Source organism: Tursiops truncatus, chromosome 6 (genome assembly GCF_011762595.2).
Source record: "Tursiops truncatus isolate mTurTru1 chromosome 6, mTurTru1.mat.Y, whole genome shotgun sequence".
Taxonomy (NCBI): Eukaryota; Metazoa; Chordata; class Mammalia; order Artiodactyla; family Delphinidae; genus Tursiops; species Tursiops truncatus.
Window position 1 is genome coordinate 96,236,676 of NC_047039.1, and position 17,499 is coordinate 96,254,174.

At 45.5% G+C, this 17,499-nt stretch overlaps 1 long non-coding RNA gene across 2 annotated transcripts; it reads right to left on the reverse strand.

Moving 5' to 3' along the window:
• Positions 1 to 2,317: 2,317 nt before the first annotated feature.
• Positions 2,318 to 12,253, reverse strand: LOC109551944 (uncharacterized). 2 transcript variants are annotated; one of them, XR_002178641.3, is made up of 3 exons: positions 11,866 to 12,252; positions 10,832 to 10,912; positions 2,318 to 2,550 (listed from the first exon to the last, which is right to left on the reverse strand). It is a non-coding gene; the product is annotated as an uncharacterized lncRNA (long non-coding RNA). The 2 variants fall into 2 exon arrangements; XR_012332307.1 differs by lacking the exon at positions 2,318 to 2,550 and adding an exon at positions 4,078 to 4,630 and having other exon boundaries at positions 11,866 to 12,253.
• Between the last annotated feature and the right edge of the window lie 5,246 nt (positions 12,254 to 17,499).

Below are 17,499 nucleotides of genomic sequence, written 5' to 3' on the forward strand. Positions count from 1 at the left end.
GTAGCTTCCACCCTCTTTGGGATCCAGGGAGCCACCAAGTGGCTGCCACTGCCTCTGAGGAACCATCTAAGATTCTGTTCTCTGGACTGAAAAAAACAATGAATAATAATAGCTAACACTGAGTGCTGACTTGGAGCAATGTGCTAGGTACGTTACGCATCTCACCTTGTTTCATTCACACAACTGCTCTCTCTCTCCATTTTACAAAAGAGGAAACCAATGAGGAATAAAATGCCTCAGGAAATCAAATGACTTGCCCAAGGACACACAGTCAAAGTCAAAACCAGTAGGTGAACCCAGGTCTGACTCCACAGTTCTAAATCTTAACCGCTATGCAATACAACTTCTTAAACGTCTTCTACAACAAGTTCCAATAATTTATGCCCTTGTCTTATATCCCTATTGAACTGCAGCCATCTGAGAATAGGAGGTTATCTTAGACCTTTCTTTCATAACTGTTGAATAAAGGAATCAATGCAGGTTCCCAGTGATGGGCTAGGTTTAATCGCAGACACGCTCCCTGAACATCATGGCTTCTTTCGTACCCCGTCAGCCCTAAAACAGCCTTCAGGACCAAACTTGGTCCTTTTTAGTGTACAGATATTTGTGAAAATTCTGTCTGTGACTGTACTGATTTCAGAGATGAAAAGGGGCAAATGAGGGGGACTTCCCTGGTGGCGCAGTGGTTGGGGGTCCGCCAGCCGATGCGGGGAACGCGGGTTCGTGCCCTGGTCCGGGAGGATCCCACATGCGGTGGAGCGGCTGGGCCCATGAGCCATGGCCGCTGGGCCTGCGCGTCTGGAGCCTGTGCTCCGCAACGGGAGAGGCCACAGCAGTGAGAGGCCCGCTTAACGCCAAAAAAAAAAAAAAAAAAAAAAAAGGGGCAAATGACTGTTTGTTAATGAACTGCAGGTACCATTATGCAAAACCAGTGTACCAGTGGTCACCGCTGATTTGAGCATGAGAATTTTAGTTCTTAATGACTATAAAACCACTTTTCTTAAAAAAGATAAAGCAGTACCAGTGGGCTCCTGCTTGTGTGGGGCATTAATAAGCCCCTGAGACATAAGTCTCTGCAACACTAGGGCAAGATGTGACAGGGGGAGCAGACCCTATTTCTGATGATTGAAGCAGGTGGGAAGGGAGCGGTCTTATAAGAACACTGAAATGTAGACCTTGTCTGAGGCATGTCCTGCTGCTTTAGGTGACACATTGTGACCTGCCTCAAACTGCTGGCTTTCCTCGGGCCTCCAGGAGGAGCCAAGAGGATGCCTGGTCCATAAAAAGTTATAAACACCACATTTGATAACACCCACGTCATCACTCAGGGAAGATGTCTGAAGACCAGGAGTTGGAAATTAAGGGGATGGAGAGGCTAGGCCACTATTTCCTTCATTTCAACTGCATGCCCCAAATAGGTTTCTCTCCTTTTTTTAAAAAAATTAATGAATTTATGTATTATTCACTTTTGGTTGCACTGGGTCTTTGTTGCTGTGCGTGGGCTTTCTCTAGTTGCGGGCGAGTGGGGGCCACTCTTCGCTGCAGTGCACGGGCTTCTCACTGCAGTGGCCTCTCCCGTTGTGGAGCATTGGTTGTAGGTGCGTGGGCCTCAGTAGCTGTGGCACGTGGGCCCAGCAGCTGTGGCTCGCAGACTGTAGAGCACAGGCTCAGCAGATGTGGTGCACAGTCCTAGTTGCTCCGCGGCACGTGGGATCTTCCCCGACCAGGGCTCGAACCCTTGTCCCCTGCACTGGCAGGCGGGTTCCCATGACTGCACCACCAGGGAAGCCCGGTGTCTTTCCTTTTTTAAAGAGCTGAGTTCTCTATCTCATTTGCCCATATGGTTAGCCTGGGAAGGATTGGAATCAGCTCTTTCTTTCTTGCCCTGAATTCCTCTTGCTAACTCAGAGACTGACCTCCAGACTCATGAATTAAACTCTGGTTTGCTCTTCCAAATACGCTTGTTACATTAATTTAGGGGACATAATAAATCCGGAGCGAAGTATGTTTGCTGCAAATGCTAATTTGCTCAATGAGAATATCCATTAGATCTTTGAGGCATAGAAATGATGGCTGTTAAAGATCTCAAAGGTCATTCTAAACCTGCTCCAAAGTACGAGGCTGAGTAGCTATCTGCTGGAGAGGTCTGGGATACAGTAGTAAAGTTACAAATATTTAATACCACTGAAGTGTCAGGTACTCTGCTTGGGACTGAAAATTCGGGAGTTTTACAGATCCCAGAAACCCATCCATACATAATAATAACAACAACAACAACTTTAAAAAGAAATCTATTTATTTATTTATTTTTGGCTGCCTTGGGTCTTCGTTGCTGCACGTGGGCTTTCTCTAGTTGTGACGAGCAGGGGCTACTTTTCATTGCGGTGCATGGGCTTTTCACTGTGGTGGCTTCTCTTGTTGCAGAGCCCGGGCTCTAGGCGTGTGGGCTTCACTAGCTGTGGCACGCAGGCTTCAGTAGCTGTGGTGCACATGTTTAGCTGCTCCGCAACACGTGGGATGTTCCCGGACCAGGGCTCGAACACGTGTCCCCTGCATTGGCAGGCGGATTCTTAACAACGGCGCCACCAGGGAAGTCCAATAACGATTATTAGTACAACAAAACTGATAGCTTCTACCTATTGAGCAATTACCATGTATTAGACTCATGTATTAAAGCATTTAATCCTTGCAACAGCTCTATGACATGGGTGCTATTTTTATTTGCATTTTATAGGTAAGGAAATTGAGTCTTAGAGAGTTTAAGTAACTTTCCTGGTTTCTACTTCTAGCCAAACTAGAGAAACAGGGATCAGACTTACTTTCCTTCTTGATTAACTGAAAAACCAAACAACAGCTCTCAGGATATTGGCTATCAGTCAACGAAGGACAGTAATCTCTGAGAGATGGGAAACAAAGGAGGTGTCTTATGCACACACCAGCTTTCTGCCTGGAGAAAGTTTCTAGTCTACAGTGCTGATGGGGATATGGGGTAGAGCCTGATATCCCCAACTCAGGCTCCTTGAGTTGAGGATACAGAGCTGGGAGTTCAAGAAAGTCAAGGTGGCTAGTGGTTGTAAGGTAAAGTACCAGAGAGAAGGGAGCTTAACAGAGAGAGAACTCTGGTGCCTGTCAGAGGGTCACTCACAAGTGTTCCATTTACTGACAAGTGCACATATGTGTGGAAATTGCCAAGATTGAGGAAAGAACCACCTGAAAGAACTAGAGGAACATGGCTGAGAGTTTCCACAAGACTGGAAACAGCCAGAGTGGAAAACTCTCAGAATACATGGGGCATTAGTGAAAGGACTGAAAAGGGTATTGCCTCATTCGCAGAGAAAATTAACACTGACTAAATATTGCTCTGGTCATGCTAAATAAAACATAAAGTAAAGCCCTGAAAGGATGAAACTGCTCTCAAGTAACTGAACCACATCCCAGAAAAACAGCTCAAAAATATATTTTAGAAATACATAACGACGACCTGGCCAGATAAAATGGTAAGTGGATGGGCTAAATGCATACAGTTTAAAAGCTATACATTTTTTCTTTTCTGGTTATAAGTGTCCTAAATTAAAATGATCTCTATTCAGATTTGTTTGTTTGTTTAATACAACAATGTTCAGTACACAACACGGTAAAATTTATAATGTCTGGCATCCAATAAAAAAGCAGTAAAGTAAGGAGAAAAATCAATTAAACCTGACCCAGAAATGACGTAGACGATAGAACTAGTAGATAAGGACTTTGAAACCGTCGTTATAACTTTATTCCATATGTTCTAGAAGCTAGAGGAAAGAATAGGCCTGTTAAGTAGATACAAGGAAGATACTTAAAAGATCAAAATACCCAAACTGACGTTCTAAGAGATGAAAACTACATCAGAGATAAAAATCCATCAGAGGAAATGCATGGCATATTATACATCAGAGAACTTTAGTGAACTTGATGACATAGTGATAGAAAGTATCCAAAACTAAACAAAGAAAATGCAAATCAATCTATTATGACAGAAAGCGGAGCAGTGGTATTCTGAAAATGAGGGTTACTGGGAGGGGTGGGAGGGGCAGGAGGAAACTTTTGGAGGGGATGGGTGTGTTCATTACCTTGGTGGTGGTGATGGTCTCACGTGTGTTGACATATGTCGAAACTTATAAAATTGTATGCTTTGAACATATGCCGTTTATTTTATGACAGTCATACCTCCATAAATCTGTGTTACAAAACAGGTTTCCAGAGGCCATACAGCTAATAAATTGCAGTCTGGCTCCAGGTGCTAAACACTTAAGCACTACTTTATACAACAAGGTAGATACTATTATTCCCATTTTATAGATGAAAGAGACTCAAAGAGATGATGTGAATTCTCCAAGGTCATGCAGCTGGTAAGTGACAGAGCTAGAAGGTAGACCCATGTCTGTTTTACTCCAAACCAAGTGCTCTTTCTGTCCCATTCTCTCCGTTTTGGGTGTTTATTTGCAGTCTGTAGACACCATGCACACAGCCTCTGCTCTCCCCCCGGGACTCTGGGTCATCGCCTTCTCACTCCACACCTCTTCCTCCAGATACAAAGCCCCCCATGGACTCCCAGTCTTCACCCATGGATCATTCCTCAGCTGTTTACCTTCTCTACCTGGAAACACGGGAACAAATCAATTTGTAAATGCCTAGAAGAGAACAGGGCCCGAGTAACTGCCAATGCATCTTTGCGAAAGCAAGAGCTTGGTGGGCGCTTGGAAGGAAGCCCCTGCCTGTTTGAAAGAAGTAAGCACTCTGAAATGAGACAAACAGACCAGCATGCATGCAGCACTTAGCATCTAGAGAATCCTTTCTCCTCTCTCGAGTCTTTACAACTCAGTAAGCTCTGTTTTCTCACTCCCCCCTCCTCCTTTTTTTTAGGTGAGGCAACTGATGGTGAAATTGGTTATGAGGCATGGAAAAACATAAGTAGCTAAGCTTGCATCGAAATTCATCCTTGTTCGGGGAGGGAATTTACTCTGAATTCTAGATCTTATTAAGGTCATGGCACAGTGAACATCTGACCACTTTTTTCAATATATGCATGAAGTTTATATAGTCAGAGCTGTTAAAAACAAAAACAAAAACACCTCCAACCACCTGGTTCCTGGAGTGGGAGGGAGGTTTCTATTCCAATTGGGGGGTTCCAACAGATGGCTGCTATCAAGAATTACACTAAGGAGACCCCTGTACAGAGCAGGGACCAGCCCTGACAACTGCTGAGGTCCCTTCCCAATCTGGTGGTCTCTGAACAACAACGGTACTACGGTCAACCTTAGAACATGAGTGCTATCTATATATGAGGATAGGGGTGAAGAGGAATGTCTGCCTATGGCCTGCTCTGTCCCCTGCTCTGACTAATTCAGCATTTCTCAACCACTGGACTGTCTTTCTGAGTGTAATGCAAAGTTTTAATCATTATGTAAAAAAATTTTTGTAATAACTAAGAAAAGATGCCATTGCATATCGCCTGCTGGATGGTATGTTGTTACAAGATGCAGGCAATAGCAGGGCATGCCTCTCCCTGAACTCCAAGGACACATTTCATGTACCTCTGAATTTTGTGAACTACAAATGTTGGATGATATAAAACATATTAATTAAGCTTTCTTTCTGTGGGCAAAATTTGAAATAAAATTCCCCTAAATTGGAAAAAGAAAAAGTGCATCATGTAAAGAATGATCTCCAAACTGGAAAGAGGCTGGGACGATTTGTATTCTGAGTTTATGCTATTGATTCATGGCTGTACCTCTTTAGCAGGGACAGATCCTGACCATTTCCCTTGGTCAGGATCTGTCTTGATTCACGTACTATCTTCAGGAACCATGTCCCTTGCATTGTCCTGTTGAAAGGTAAGAAGCAACATCAAGCCAGCTCCGATGAAGTGTTGTATATTTTCTGGAACATGAGGGAACTTGGTCTCTGGAGCAGGTTGTTTCAATGGAAATATTATGTGAACTACATACATAATTTTATTGAGAACTTTTCTAGTAGCCATATTAAAAGAAGTTAAAAGAAACAGGTGAGGACTTCCCTGGTGGCGCAGTGGTTAAGAATCTGACTGCCAATGCAGGGGACACGGGTTCGAGCCCTGATCCGGGAAGATCTCACATGCCGCGGAGCAACTAAGCCCGTGCGCCACAACTACTGAGCCTGCGCTCTAGAGCCCTCGAGCCACAACTACTGGGCCCGTGAGCCACAACTACTGAAGCCCACGTGCCTAGAGCCCGAGCTCCGCAACAAGAGAAGCCACCGCAATGAGAAGCCCATGCACCGCAACGAAGAGTAGCCCCCGCTCACCGCAACTAGAGAAAGCCCGCGCACAGCAAAGAAGACCCAACGTGGCCAAAAATCAATAAATAAAATAAATAAGTTTATTAAAAAACAAAAACAGGTGAGATAAATTTTAATAATATATTTTATTTAACCCAATACACCCAGATTACGTGTTATCTTAACATGTAGTCAATAGAAAAAATGATTTTTGAGATATTTTACATTCTCTATTTCATACTAAATTTTCAAAATCATGTGTGTATTTTAGTGATAGCACATCTCAATTCAGAATGGCCCCAAGTTCTCAGTAGCCACATGTGGCTACTGACTACTGTATTAGGCTAGAATATATAAGGGGTGGGGTCAGAGCACTAAAGAAGTTTCCTTGGTGAGGGGCATAGTTGCATGGATGGTTCCTTCCAGAAAACAGTATGTTAACTGCCTCCCTTATGCTCTAAAACTTTCTCTGACTCTGGCAACCATTGTACTGTAATTTCTGCTCCCTTCATCTTAGTAGGTCTTTTAACCTCACCAAGTGGCCTGCCCCAAACTCCAGTATTCAAAGGCATCTTCTCACACAAGAAGACTGAGAACCACTGGATATAATATTGGACAAACTACAAGTCCATTAATTACTTTTTGCGATAAACTCCCCATCTGTAGAATGGTGATAGGTAGGAACACCAAGAAGATAAAATGAGGCTGCTGATGTGATGGTATAATTTAATTTTTATTATGGGTGGTTAAAGATATATTCCTCGGCTATATTGCTGTGCGTATGTCCATGTATAATTTTATATTTCACCCTACCTTTGAAGCAGGTATTTGAACTTAAAGCAAGCAAAAACAAACCTAAACAAACAGATAAACAAACAAAACCCCACATGAACTATATGTATTTATCGAACCTCTAACAAACCAAATCCAATTTTTTAAAAAAGTTTAACTGCAAATTGAACCACTCTACCCAAAACAACAACAGCGATAAAACAAACAAGACCCAGTGAGTCACTTCTAAGTAGTCTGATACATTTTTGATCTTTCCTGATTGCTGCCCAACCTCAGTCACAGAGCCAAGTCCAGGTTTGCTACGCCTATCACAGGGCTGCTCTAAGGCATGAGACACCAATACCTGTGGCTCTGGGAGAGGTACTACGGCACCAGCCTAATAATCATTATTTTCTTATGATATGCTGCAGATGCAGTAAGGCTTGTCTGTTCACTTTATAGAATGTGCAGAAAAGGAACCATTTCAGAGGAACTTCCAAGCTGCCAGGACAGGGAAGTCTGTTCCCAAACAGTTATCACAACACATCTGGGTACTCTGATTGAGTACTTGCTTAAAGGAAATTGCACTGAGAATCCATTCAGTAGCCTGTTCCACTCTGTCTTGCTCAGAATCAGATTATTTTCCTTCCATCTGAATGATAGGTTATGATCATGTACCTGAGAAAAGACTTGAAGCTACTGCATGTGGGTGTCATACAATATTTCACTCAATACAGTTTAATGAAGAGCAATCAGAAGAGCTATGTTTAATCTTCTTTGCTTGAACAACCAATGGGCTGTCCAAGTGCTAAGCTGTAAAGAACTGGTCTACTGCCCTCCAATGGAAAATCCATGGGCTTTGAAGTGGGGCATACCTGGTACATATCCTAGTTTTCCTCCTTATATGGTATCTTAGTTTTTCCGTCAGTAAACTGGAGATAATGCTGGCTATCCAACAAGAGAGAAAATGAGGTCATAGAAGTAACTTCTTGGCACACAGAGGTGCTCAGTAAATACTTTCCCTTTCCAATTGCCAAGCCAGAATTCTCCAGCCAAACTGATCTTTCAAGTAATTGCTGGATGTCTTTCAACTAGAACAGCAGATGATGAATTTATGGATCCTATATAAATTATGACCAACTTTATTACAGCAGCCCGAGAAAGGCTTCCCACAGGCTGGTAGCCAATGATCAAACCGTTGCCAAACTAGAGGACTTTTCTGCTCTGGTTCCTGAATGAGTGGTGAGACACTATCAGCTCCTTCGACTGTAATGACAGTGTATTCTTAGCGGCAGAGTGATCCATCAGAAAATAATGAGGAATTAATGGGAGCTGTATGTGAAGATGTGTGTGTGTTACTATTTAATTCCTTGGAATAAAAATGCGAGTAGAATAGTTGGTTAGCAGAGCTTACGCATTTAAAAGACCTTTAGGACATATTGTCAAAATGAGCTCAGGAATATTCCACCAGCCGTGGAGGAAAGTCCTCCTTTCCTCACAACCTCATTAAAACCAAATCTTGCCATTTTTCACATTTACTAATATGAAACATGAAATGGTATAATGTTTCATGTGTAAGGCTTTATTGGGCTTTTTTTCCCATATGTTTATCGGCCATTTGTGTTTATTTTGTGTTCATGTTTTTAGCCTCATGTTCTTTGGAGATTAAGTGTTCCCTTATTGGTTCATAAAAGATTTTTGTAATATAGATATATTAACTCTTTATCATATATATAACAACTGTTTTTTTCCCCAGTGTGTTATTTGACTTTTAAGATTTATTATTCTGTTTTTCAAAATTGTCTACAAAGTAACGAGCAACCATTTATCCATCCAATAAACGTTTGCTCTGCCAAGGCATTGGCATTAGAAGAGGAAAAAAGCTCAAACCTCTGCCCTCTAAGAGATCATAATCTAGAGGGGAACAGATTTTTTTTTTTTTTCGGTACGTGGGCCTCTCACTGTTGTGGCCTCTCCCATTGCGGAGCACAGGCTCCAGACGGGCAGGCTCAGCGGCCATGGCTCACGGGCCCAGCCACTCCGCGGCATGTGGGATCTTCCCGGACTGGGGCACGAACCTGCGTCCTCTGCATCGGCAGGCGGACTCTCAACCACTGCGCCACCAGGGAAGCCCAGACATTTTTTTTAAAGTGCCATCAACCCAGTGTAATAGGTGCTACGGCCAAGGGAAGCACTAGGGTCCACAGGAGCAGGGTAAGGACATTCTAACCCAGTTGGAAGAGGAGGAGGAAAATGAGGGAAGGCTTCATGAAGGTGGTGACATTAGAGCCTGGTTTCTATCAGACACAGCATGGAGGCCATTCCAGGAAGAGGAAAGAGCACAGGCAAAGGTCCCAAGGCATTGAAGAGGCTTCATCTTTTCAGAGACTCCAAACAATTCAGAGGGACTAAAGCACACGATATAATGGAATGAGGGGAGACTCATTCGAGGAGAGAGATTTGACAGCAACGAAGGTGGACAAGTACGTGAGGACCAGGTCCTGAAGGCCTTCAGGATGAGGAGCTTGAATGTCATCCTGAGGAGCACGGGTTGCCAAGTGAAGGGCTCTGGGCTGGGAAGGGGCCAGGTCAGAGGTAGGCCTAGATGTTAAGGCGTAGACTAGCAGCAAAAATCCAGTTGGCTGGGGAAACAAACCAAGCCAAAAGGAAGCTTGGTTTCTAACGGGGCGGGCAACTCTTCAGTTTTCTCTGGGATAAGCTGATATTGGACCCCTTTACATGCATAAGCCTTTCCTGGAAAGATTAGCTGCTATTACTCATAACCTGGAATCAGAATAAGAGGCACAGGAGGAAGGCTCATAAGCCAGGGAAGTTGCAGCCCTGGTTCCTGGGATTGCCCACGACAAGGAGGCAGGAAGGGGGGTGACAAGAGGTTGAGATCTGTTGGCTTCCATTCACCAGGCTCTTTCCAAGCACCCTCTGTATACAAAGCCACAGAGAGGAATAAGTTATGGTCCCTGCGTATAGCACAGGGATAAGAAAAGCATGGAGGATAAGATCAAAGTTGGCCTAAGCTTCCCACCATATAATAAAGACCACACAATTAAAGTCTAAGAATTAGGAAAAGCACCAAGGGACTTTTAGAGGCTAGCCCTAAATGTCTGGGTCCCGTTTCATTGTAAGAGGGATGGAAGAGAGAATTAAACATTTCAGGCAAAGGATATGACTTTTCAGCTTGAAAGAAGTATTCAGAAGTAAGCCTGGAAAAGAAAGTGGAGCCAATCTGGCAGTGGGAAGTCACCGACGACTTTGATTAGGGAGCATTAGAGAGATGGTTTAGGGGGATGACTTTGGAAGCATACATGGATAGACTGGGAACCAAGAGACTAGTTAAGAGGCCATTGCAACCTTCAGGTGGCTCTGAGGGGTGGTGGTGGGGATGGAAAGGACGGAGAGATTGCAGGGCACTATAAATGTTGAGGGACCTGAGGGATTCAGGTACGGGTTACGGTGATGCTCTCTTACAGAGTCAGCTTAAGGAATTAGACAGTTGCTCCCGGAATCCAAGGTCAGCTCGTTGAGTCTTCATACCCTGGTGCATCTGAACTAGCAGAGCCCTTAGAGGTCATTGTGATCAATTGCATATGGCTGCAAATTCTCTGACATTCCTTTTATTGAGAGGTGGGAACTCTGTGAACTCTGTGACTGCTTGACCAGTAACAGCAGGTGGCAGAAGCTGCACTGTGCAAGTTCCCCGACTCAGACCTTGAGACACTGACAGCTTCCACTTCTCATCTGTTGGAGTACTTACTGTTAGAACACAGCTGCCATACTGTGGGGAAACGTAAGCAGCCCTATGCAAAAGCCTGCATGAAGACGTACCATCTTCTTTCTTTAAAAAAAAAAAAGTCTATATGAGATGATGGACGTTAACTAAATTTGTTGTTGCAATCATTTCACGATATCTATAAGTCAGTCATTATGCTTTACGCCTTAAACTTATACAGTGCTGTTTGTCAATTATATTTCAATAAAACTGGGGAAAAAATGTATCAAGCCTCTGGCCGGCAGCCCCAGATGAATTCCCAGCTGACAGTCAGCACCAACTTGTCCACCACGTGAGTGAACAGTCTTGAAAGCGGATCCTCCAACCTCAGCTGAATTTCCCCAGCTGAAGCTGCCTGGAGCAGAGATAAGCCATACCTGAAGAGTCTCGCAAATTGCAGATTCACGGGCAAAATAACTGATTCCCGTTCTTTTAAGTTGCTATATTTCCGAGTGGCCTGTCACATAGCAATAGTTAAAGGGAACAATCATCTACTAGAGGAGTGGTAAACTCTGGCTAGACAGCCACATTTGGGCCATTGCCTGTTTTTGTAAATAAAACGTTATTGAAACACAGCAATGCCCATGTGTTCACATATTATCTGTCTGCTTTCATGCTGCAGAGGTGGAGTTGAATGATTGTGACAGAGACCCTATGGCTCACGAAGCCTAGAATATTTACTGTCTGGCCCTCCACAGAGAAAGTTTGCCAACCCCTCATCTAGTATATTAGAAAGAGGCCCAAGGGGAAGAAGCAATATTCAAAGCTGACATACAAATTAGGGACAGAATCAAGACAAAAACTCAGGATTTTCTAATCTGACTCCTGTGCTAGTTACATCATTCCACTCAGATTTATTAAGCACCTACTATATAGTAAGCTTCGAGCTGCTAGTGTCAAGGTGATAGGGGTCACAGCTGCTCCTCCAAAGCATATAACCAGCAGGTAAAGAAATATCTCTCTAGGAAAAGCGATGGTAGAAGTGAGCACAGCACAGGCAAAGCAAACACTTTTCATACCTGCTGTGGTGATCAGAAAGAGCTCCTGAGTGCCTTCTCAGCGCCTGGCCCCCCTTCTTTCGACAGCAGCACCCTAATTTTCCCTTAAGACGCCATTGCCATCCTGTCAGTTCATGTGGTTTGAGTGGGGCTGACCTCGCCTTTTGGCTCCAGGCCTGGCCACTGTGCTTTGCTTTGCTCTGGGAATTCAGATGACACACCTGGAAATGAGATTCCACCCTCAGACTTCGGCTGGATCATCTAGACAAAGAGGAATCCTTTCTCTGGAGCGGCTAAGCTGGTGGCCTGGAGCCACTGGGGATCATCTCTGCCACCACAACGGGAGGGCCTAGCCAACACTTAAGCTCCCGCAGAGGAAAGCAGAACCAGAAGCTGGAGAAAGGTTCCTTATGACATTGAATCAGATATAGCTCAGGGCTCTTTCACGTGTGGTCATAAATTTCCTTTTTTCTGAAACCACATAGAGTCTGTCATTGTGACGAAACAATTCCAGGCCCTATCGTTTTTTTCCCTAGGCAGCCACCACCCGGCACTCATCTGAACCCCTCCCTTCCCCACCCCATCTCAGCCGCTGGCTCTCTGCATCCCCATCTTCCGTCTAGGAATGCAAATTTCAGAAACCAATGGTGCCAAGGGCACGTCTGAGAGGAGCGGGGCCACGTTTTCTCATGAATTCCTCATGAATTCCTGCACGCTGAGTCATTCCGAGGTTATTCAGAAACCCACTCAGTGTTTTTCTCCACTGGTAATAAGTACAGTGTTCTTGGTATTGTGTCTGTCACCACCTCCATGACAGTGATAGTTCCACTCAGGATCTTCGTAGACTTGTGGCTCTGGAAATGATGCTTCTCAGAGGAGACTGGCAGCACAGCGCAACAGACGTGTGTGAGCAGGATGTGCTCCAAGCGGCTGGCTGCCGGAGATTCACTGCCCGCGGAGGACCCACTGAGATGTGGACCCCATTGTTTTCAGAGATTCTTGGATTCAGAAGGCTTTTTCTTTCCCTTTGAAGTGAAGACTGACTTCTGCAATTGGCATCTCCAATGTGGGCAGCAGGGCAGCTGGGAAGGAAGTGGTTAGCGGCACTGTGGGTTGGCTCAGATCCTGGATCTCCAACACCTGCTGCTTCAGGATTTCCTGGAGAGCTTTCTGAAAGTCCCCGTTCCAGTTCCCATTCCCCGCAAGATTCTGAGTCAGTAGGTATGGGAGCAATCCTCATATATACCAAGATCTCCGATTCTAAAGGGCAGCCATGCTGGAGAATCATAGGTATGAGATGTCCAGAGGCCAGGGTCCCTCTGTTTCCTCTTTGGGGGCCTCTTCTCCCAGCCTTTAAGACCCCCCACTGGAACCCTCCTGGAGTAACCTTTGTGCAGTCAGATGATGTAGTGCAACCCTGTAACTTCTAACCGAGAACCAGAGAGGCCAAATGAGTTTCCCAAGATCACACAGCAAGTCCAGGCATTAACCAGGGTGCATACCAGGGAAGCTGAACAGAGAAAGCTCTCCTGGGCCTGGTCTCACACTGAATTATGGCTGGGGTGCTATCCTCCTATTAGCACACTCAGCCTCACAAAGCAGACTCAGCAGGCTTCTCTCCAACCTGATAAGTGAGAAGAAGCTGCTCACTGAGGCAGAGGAGAAGGACTTCTCTCAATTCCCCACTCCCAAGCGCAAGCTCTGGGCTCTGCAGAGGCTGCTTAGACTTTAACAGGTATCTCACCAGCATCTATAAGTAAACTTCCCTTCCCTCTTCCAGGCTGGGGTGACTCTGTATGGTGGATACCCCCTCTACCTCCACCCCTTCTCCGTTCCTCAGCCCCTCCCCCCAGTGTTCCCTATACCCACACAGCCACTCACGTAGAATCGGCTCTTTCCAGGGCAGTGTGTCAGCAAGAGTGAGTGATGGAGCCTGCAGACAGTTGTTTGGGGGAGGATGCTAGTGAGTCAGCGTGAGAGATGCTTTCCAGGCTGTGCTGGGAGGCAGAGTAAGGGCAGCTCTGCACTAGCTTCCTAAAAAGAGAAGGGATGGAGAAGGCTGCCGTCCAGGGATAAGTCCCAGGAACTGGGTGCCCTGGCTGCTCTGATCAGTTAGGTTATAATTCACCGTAGGATGCTGGCTCCTGGTTTGCCCTCTGGTAATTGAAGAGTGTCATTTCAGGCCATTCGAGGTGGGACTTCTAGGTCTCTTGGGGGTTGCAGAAACTTTCAGGATGCGACATAAACCAAGGACACTCCATACCCAAGATTCATATACACGTTTACGCTCTCCGTACAGTTTCAGGGGTTCATGGAACCCCCTGACACTCAGTCATGGGCTCCCGGCAACGAATTCCTAATGTATGTGTTCTATTGTTCATTAAGTCTATGAAACGCGTTTCTTCCAAATTCTCCCCCTTCCTGCTTCACTTCATAAAACCAAACCTTTTCTTCTTTTTTGTTGTCATTTATTCATAAAACATTTATTGAGTGCTCTCCAGCTCCTTGGGGGACTTTCAGCATTCCTGAGAGGGGGAAGAGAGGAGGGCTGCCTCCTGCGAGGTCTGCAAGAAGGGCCCGGGTATTGGAGGTGCAGACGCACTGAGAAACTGACTGCCAAGGGAAATGGATGGTCAACGTGGGCCGCTTCAGAGCCCAAAAGCCATTCTCCACCCTCCACCCCCTCCCCAGGATGTGGTAAGGGCAGAGATACCCTCTCCCAGCCCCAGGAAAAATTACCATTTGTCTAAGGCAGCCCTGGCAATCCCATCCCTCTTTGTGAGTGTTCCTGGCCCCAGCAAAGTGACTTAAGGGGACATCTGCTTGGTGGCCTCAATATCCACAGAAAAGACAGAGCTTCAGAAGGAGAAGATGTTATTGCTCAGGCCCTTTCTTTCTTCTTTGGGAGGTTGGTATGAGGATTTATGCCTAATGGCTATGACCATCTTGTGACCCTGAGATGACAAGAGTGAAAATGAAACAAACTAACAGCTTAGGAAGGAGGAACCAAAATGTGAGAAGAGGCTGGCTCTCATTGGACCTCTGACTGGATTTCACTGGATCCTCGGACTCCTAGTCTCCTTATGAAGTGAGATAGTAAGTGTCTGCTTTATGTAAGCCACTGCTGGATGAGCTTGTGGCTTGTAGCCCAAAACATTCGTAAGTGATGCAAGTGAGCATTCCTGGCTCTCCAGCAGGGGTATGAACCTGGTCAAACACCAGGGCTCAGAGAAGGAAGTGATCTACTCTAGTTGGAGGTGAAGGAGGGGATTAAGGAAGACTTGAAGTGGTAGCCTTGGGTTGGGTCAAAAAAGATGGCTTCTTCTTTCTGTTTTATTGGATTAGATTGAAGTGACCAGTGGCAGATGAAGAGGTGTATAAGTGAGGTCCTGAAGTGTCCAGAGTGCAGTAGCCTCTGTCCCCATGGAGATGGGATGAGCCAACCTCTCAGCACATAGATATGTTCATCAACTGGGAAGCTCCCCAAACCCCACTGTTTAGGGTTTTAACGGAAGTTTTATTATGTAGGCTTGATTGATAAATCATTTTCCATTGGTGATTGAACTCAACTGGCAGCCCCTCTCACCTCCCCAGAGATGAAGTGAGGCTGAAAATTCTGATCCTATCATCACAGGGTTGGTTCCTCTGGGGACAGGTCTCCATTCTAAGCTATCTAAGGGCTCAGCAAGGGTCACCTTATTAGCATAAACTCAGGTATGGTTGAAAGGGCTCATTACAAATAACAAAAGACACTCCTATCACTTAGAAAATTCCAAGCGTTTTAGAATCCTTTTAGAATCTAGGATCACCAGAAACCGGGGACAAAAACCAAATATGTATTTCTTATTACACCACAGGCTTTTTCACCAAATATTTATTAAGGCGTCTCAACTTTGGGAGAATAAATAGGGTGAGCAGGACCCTTCTGAGAATAAAAGGGGCACATCCACCAAGGCTGTACTGGGTACATTGGGATGTGTGGTCATCTTAATACAGAAATAGCTTTAATTTTCCAGTAGATGGTTCAACTGGCACATATCTTTTCTCCCTCCCCCCACCCCTCCCCTCTTTTCTATTGAGTAATGGTCCCATTATATCATTTTGGTGAGAACCTTTCATTTTACCTTCACTTTGGTCAAAGCTCTGCCTGGCACCCTGGAGTCTGAAGGTGTAGGGATGTTGCATCCCTTGAGCCCTCAGAGCAGCCTGGGTGGGGCCCTGGGCAGCCAGAGCTCCTGGCCAGTTGCCTCGGGCCTTGAGTGTTCAATACACAGCATCCTTTTCTAGGAGATTTGGAAGTACTTCTTTAGGTTATTAGTAGAGTCTCATTTTGGGGTTTCAGACACAATCTTGTTCATTTAATTAACTCACTCCAATTCCAAATGCAACTAAAAACTCTTTTCCTCCTCTTTCCTGTGCAAGTTAAGAACAGGAGCTTCCTCCGAACCAGCAGAGCCAAGAGCTTGGCAAGCAGAGCAAGCTGCGGATCCCAGCCCCACTCCCCACCTCCGCTGGGTACTCCTGTGCTAGACACAAACCTTCACGGCGTCACGGAGCACAACCCTGCAGAACACACACCGCAGAGACCAGCGTTCCTGCACTCGTATGGGGTCGTCGCTCCAGGTCCTTTCTCTCCAAAGAGGCTGCTCATCCTATAGCCAGTACAGTCAGCTCTGCTACCACATGACTGTATTACGTGCTGCTGAGAATGACTGTGCTGTGCCAGTCCGTGCAATTACAGACCACAGGGCTTATGGGGAAAATGGGCTAAGGACACAACCCTGGAAAATGTTTTCAGTGACGCATTTAAAAAAAAAGGTAGGAACCTAATAAAAATAGTGCCGTAGTCTTACACATATTAAACGGTTAAGAAATACATAACCACCGCGATAAATACGGCACCTTTCCTTGAGAAAGAGCTGAAGTTTGCTTGTGGAGGTTGGGGAGGGGTTACAGCTTGTGAGTTATGGTGAAATGGTGGAAGAATGTTATGTGAAATCTGAGAGCCAGCTGTGACACCAGATGGGGGTAGGTGTGCCGGTAACACAGGTGGAGAACCGAGGCAGCTGCGGGTGTTTGAAGTGCTCACGTGTGGGCGTGTTTGCATATTCCCCGGGACATGCTGAATTTAACTGGAGTCCTGTAATCCTGGGAAACAGCGATGGCTAAAGAAACCCCCTCACCTTTTTGTGTTCCAGAAACAGGCAAAAAAATACTCCCCAAAACCCAAAAAACCCACGTTTCCCATGTGACTTAGATAAGAGTCTAGATGACCCCCTTATTAACCTAAGACAAGGCCAACCACACAGCTTGCAAATACCCATTCTTCACCTTGTAAATGAGTAGCTGAATTGTTTTGTCCCACTGATCAATAGGAACAAAATTCCTGTCAGCCAAACTTTGGTTTAAGGCTCTCTCCTCCCCCCAGGCCCCTGAGCTTTGGCCCACCGTGACCCTGAGGCAACATCCAGCATGCCCTGCCCCCTCCCGGGGCCTCCTCAGAGTGGGCTGACATTCTCTGAGTTACTCTGTCCAATCCATCATACCAGGCTCTCATCCTTCTCTCCACAGCTGGTTCTTTCCAGCTTTGATTACTTCTCTCCATCAAAGAACCTCCTGGCCTAAACCTTGTGCAGGTGCAGATCTATGGCGGAC